We start from the raw sequence: 4,959 nt of genomic DNA, 5'->3' as shown, positions 1-4,959 counted from the left end.
AATCTAAAATAATTGTACTGGCCCCTTCTGTGACATTCTGAGAACTAAAGGATGCTTCTAACGCTACAACAGGGTAGTAGATACAAAAAAGTCAGCGGTCATTACCATTCCTTCTCTCTCCTATTATTATGTACATACATGTAGGGCACATAATGAGATGAGTGGCTGACACTTCTAGTGAGAGTCCGTCTAGAAAGAGCATTGAAGAGCATTGTTTGGGATGGCTATTGAGTTGTTTCTCTTTCAAACCTGACTGCAATGCCCTGGGCTCGGCTGACACCTCTGTGAATGTGTGGTTTTCATTTTTGCAGCGTTAGCATTTAAAGTAGGTGGGGGAGGATCTTTTATAATACTTGTTAAATGTCTATCTTTGAAAACAATACAATTATGTTTAACAAGCTAGCTAATCTGGATGTATGTATATTATATATTTAGACACTTATTTTGATAGTAAATTATAAAGTACAACATAAATTTCACCAGTAATAATATATATATATATTTTTTTGGTTTTTCGAGACAGGGTTTCCCTGTAGTTTCTAGAGTCTGTCCTGGAACTAGCTCTTGTAGAGCAGGCTGGCCTCGAACTCAGAGACCCGCCTTCTGAGTGCTGGGATTAAAGGCGTGCGCCACCACTGCCTGGCTCAGTAATAATATTCTTCATCTTATTTTCCAAGTCATAAATTGCTGTTATGTGTATCCTACTGGTTTTAATATTAAATAATTCATATTTTTTATTTTAGTTTGATCTTGGGTGTAATAAGTCCAGTATTTGTCATATTTGTAGCAATTTTTATTTTAAAGTCAAAATATTTGAAACTAGCTGGGTGTGTTGGCTCATGTCTGTAACCACAGCATTCAGGAAGCTGAGGCAAGAGGATCTCAAGAGTCTGAATCCAGCCTGGGCTACACAGTGAGTTCCAGGACAGCCTATTCTATAGAGTGAGACTCTGTCTCAAAACAACAACAACAACAACAACAACAACAAACAACAAAACAAACTCAAATCAAGCCAGGCCCAAGCAAATGATTTAAAAATATTTACTTTAGGGGTTATTAGAGTTTAGTTCTAAAGGTATGAAAATAAAAGGTCACAAAGATAATTTTTTGGGCCGGGCGCGGTGGTGGTGCACGCCTTTAATCCCAGCACTTGGGAGGCAGAGGCAGGCGGATCTCTGTGAGTTCAAGGCCAGCCTGGTCTACAAGAGCTAGTTCTAGGACAGGCTTCAAAACTAAAGAGAAACCCTGTCTCAAAAAACCAAAAAAAAAATTTCTTTTGGCTTTATGAAAGCCATGTTGTAAGTAAAGTTTATGTGTGTGTGTGTGTGTGTGTGTGTGTGTGTGTGTGTGTGTGTATGCGTACAAAATAAGTCTGAGTATCCCTTAATCTGGGTACTTACATGGCTCCTGTTGAGGGCTCTTGCTGGGTGGCTTGGTTTCCTACTCTCTGGTGGTCATGCCATTGCTCTTTGCCTTGAATGTGGGCGGAGCTTACAACTGTATTGTTTAGATGTAGCTAATACACCAAGTCAACTGGTTTTAAGTCTTGGTTTTACAGGTGAAAAGCTTTTTAAAAGAGGAATGGCGCTCTCCCTGAGGTGAGAGACCCTCTGTCTTGCTGGGTTTGAATAAATAAACTGTCCTGAAGTAAGTGACCATGGCGAAGCAACTCCTACTGCAAAGTACTGCGCTCTTTTAGGAGCTAGGTGGCCTCCAGCAAGGAACTCGGGTTCTCACTCTCACAGGTGACCCTAGTGCTGTCCGCACCATGGGGGAAGCCCTACACATTTAGAAATTAAAGAGCAGATGTGGAGAGACTCTCCGGAGCCAACCCAACCAAGTTTTTAAGCAAAATCCAAGGGATTAGGATTCAGCCATACACGATGCGGTTTCTCCTCTTCCTCATGTGCAGATAGTTATCTAGTAACTCAGCTCAAACGTGGGACCTTGTTGGGCAAAGTGAACCAGTTCCTTCCTGATGACCCCACCACACAGCTCTGTAGAATGCTGGGAAGGTTGTTTGGTGGGTACAGACAGTGCTTACTGGTGGAGGTTACACACTGTGTGTGTTCAGAAAGAACTGGCCACATCGTTATTCTGTAGCCCTTCCCTTGCTCAGCTCTTCAGGGTTTGTCTTCTTCAAGGGGTGATCCATACTGGAGGGCAGGCTGTTCTCTTAATGCCCTTGGTCCATGTCTGGAGCATAGAAGGGACTTAATAAATATCTGTGAGTAAATACATGTTTAGCATACACTAGAAACTTGTAAGTTTTTGTAGTCAGAGTGTAAAAGAAACTCATACTTTCCAATATTTCCTTAACTATTGAACAAGAAACAGTTTTAGATGCCAGTATTGTACATTTTCAGTAGACTTTGAATTCTGTCTGTGACACTGAGTATATTATAAAACATTTTTTCTTCTCTGTGTGTGTCCTCATCTATGTGTTATAAACAATTACTCAAAAATTTTTTTTAAAGGACCATGCTTGGCACATGGAAGCCATTCATTTTACTTATTTTTAAATATTGACATGTCTTGGTGTGATTGACCCACACATTTTAATTTCCATTTATAAACTAGGAGCCTAATACTTTCTCTTCTTTTCATAGAAGTGATGTGCTAACAATTGTTATCACATGCCTTGATTTTTACACCCCAATTATAGGTTGCTCAAAACACGCTTGTGCATAGTTAACCATTTGAATTCAAAACAACACCAGATATTTCTGTTGTCATCCTGTGAGACATCCCCTCATGCTCTTAGCATTCTCCGTGGAATAAAGTGGTACAAAGAAAATTGCGCTTGTCCAGAGAGAAGAAGGGAAGGTACATCTTATACATCTTTCTTGCCAATATCACAATGACATCATTTCTATCTCAAAGAACCAAATATTATCTGCATTAAATCTAGGTACACCTTCCTGGTACAGATCCTTGCATGTTTAAAGATAGCTGCCAAAATACTCTCCGTGGGCAATCTTTATCTCATTTTGGAGAGCCAGTTCAATTCTTTTCAAATGAAATTGCAACCTAGTTAACACTAAGTATTCCTTTAGAAACAGAATGGAAGAGTGAAGAAGATTAAAAGAGAAAACGTCCCTAAACGTGACCCACTCTTCTGGTTGGAGGTTTTAAAGAGACATGCAAGAAGCGCAGAACAGAGATCTTCATTTCACCCGAGTGAAGTGGGTACCGTTTGCGTGAAACGCTGCAATTTCTCCAGAGTAATCCAAAAAATGTATTTAGACCGTTGTTAGCATAGTTCATACCAAGTTTCTTCAAAACAGCTTGAATCTTTTAAAAATGACTTTGGAGTAACTGTAAAGCAGAAGGAGGAAAATATTTTGATAGCAGAAAGTATTTTGCGGGCACCGTCGGCAGGCTCCGTGATTCCAGCAAGACTCAGGGTTGCTCTAGGGATGCTTTAGTCCTTCCTAAAATCTTATGCTGCACATTGATTACAGTTCCCTGAAGCAGAAGTCGTAGTGAATGGATATTTATATTGTTGCAGAAGTTAGAAGTAGCCTTAAATAGTTAGGGTAGTCTTTCATCTGCTTAACTTTTTTTTCTTGTAAAGAATATGTAACCCTTTAAGCATTTTCGTATCAATTCTTGCACAGGAGCTGTGGTAATTTTCTCTCTATTGCTCCAATTTTAGTGTATGTGCTTCCAAAGGGAGTATATTCATCTGCTTGAATTTCAAAAGAAATCAAAATACTTAGTTGTACCCTTTTTCTGGTGTTCCCATATCTCAAAAAGGGGCAATAGAGTAAAGCGGTACCATAATAAAGCCTTAAGATACATCTTTGGCTGAATGGGGGTGGCAAATGTCGGTAACCTTAGGACTCCCTGGCCCTGAGGCAAGACCCTGTTTTAAATAAACAAAGCCACACAGAACAGGAAAGCATGTTTGAAAAACGCAAGTTTTAGAAATTATTTTTCTTTGTTTGGGCCTGGAGATCAAAGCCAAGGCTGTTGGCATGCTAAGCAAGGGCTGAAACATTGAGCCACACCGTTAGCCCTGGGTCTTGTTAATTCTTAACTAAAATTATCTGGTGAAATATCTGATTATTCATGCACTTGTTATTTTCACACTAACAAGATTTTAGACGAGAAAAATTCACACGTAGAACTGGCAAATATATATTGATTTGAATACAAAATGCTACCTGTGCTAATATTTTCTGATGTGATAGGTGTAAATGCTGTTTTTCATTTAAATTAAATTACTTTTATTAAGTGTGTGTGTGTGTGTGTGTGTTTAAGCTGTCACATGTGTAGAGGACAGAGGAAAACCCATGTGAATTGTTTCTCTCCTTCCTGGGATCTGGGGTTGAATGCAGGTTTTCAGGCTTGGTAGCAAGTTCCTTTACCTTCTCAACCATCTCACTGACTCCTAGATTCAGTTATTATTAATTGATAATTACTACACTTCCAAAATCTAAGTATTAGTGAGTTTGGATGTGGTCTATATAACTCATAGGAGCAACAAAATATGAATATGAACAGTTTCTCTTAGGGTAAGTATTTACTTCATACATCTGCAAGCTAAGCCTTTGGAAACCTGAGGCAGGAGAATTCAAGGCTAGCCTTGGCTATGTAGTGAGTTCAAGGCCAGCCTGAGCTACATGATACCCCGCTTTAAAAACGAAACAAAACAAAACAATGATAACAATGAATCAAGTCAGAGCCCTTTTCAAGCAAAACAAGCCAAGTTTCGGCTTTCTTTTTTCTTTTTCAATCTTTTTTTTTTTTTTTTTTTTTTTGCTTCAGTTTTCTAGTCAGAATAACATGCATTTTGGGAGACGTAACGGAAAAGCAGCGTTATTGCCAGCCCTTGCCTGCTGTACTGTGACGGTGTGCACAAGCTTGGAGGCCAGATGCCCTCAGGGCTTCTCTGGGCTCCCCCCCCTCTGCTGGGGAATATTATTTTAAGGTGTGCTGCTTTTGTTTACGCTG

At 39.5% G+C, this 4,959-nt stretch overlaps 1 non-coding gene across 1 annotated transcript; it reads right to left on the bottom strand.

The window, feature by feature from the left end:
• Window positions 1-3,574: 3,574 nt before the first annotated feature.
• LOC119820074 lies at window positions 3,575-3,682 on the bottom strand. The gene has a single exon (XR_005286348.1). It is a non-coding gene; the product is annotated as a U6 spliceosomal RNA (small nuclear RNA).
• Between the last annotated feature and the right edge of the window lie 1,277 nt (window positions 3,683-4,959).

This window comes from Arvicola amphibius, chromosome 7 (assembly GCF_903992535.2).
Source record: "Arvicola amphibius chromosome 7, mArvAmp1.2, whole genome shotgun sequence".
Classification (NCBI taxonomy): domain Eukaryota; kingdom Metazoa; phylum Chordata; class Mammalia; order Rodentia; family Cricetidae; genus Arvicola; species Arvicola amphibius.
The sequence above is the reverse complement of the archived record's forward strand: the minus strand, read 5'-3'. Positions and strand labels throughout refer to the sequence as shown.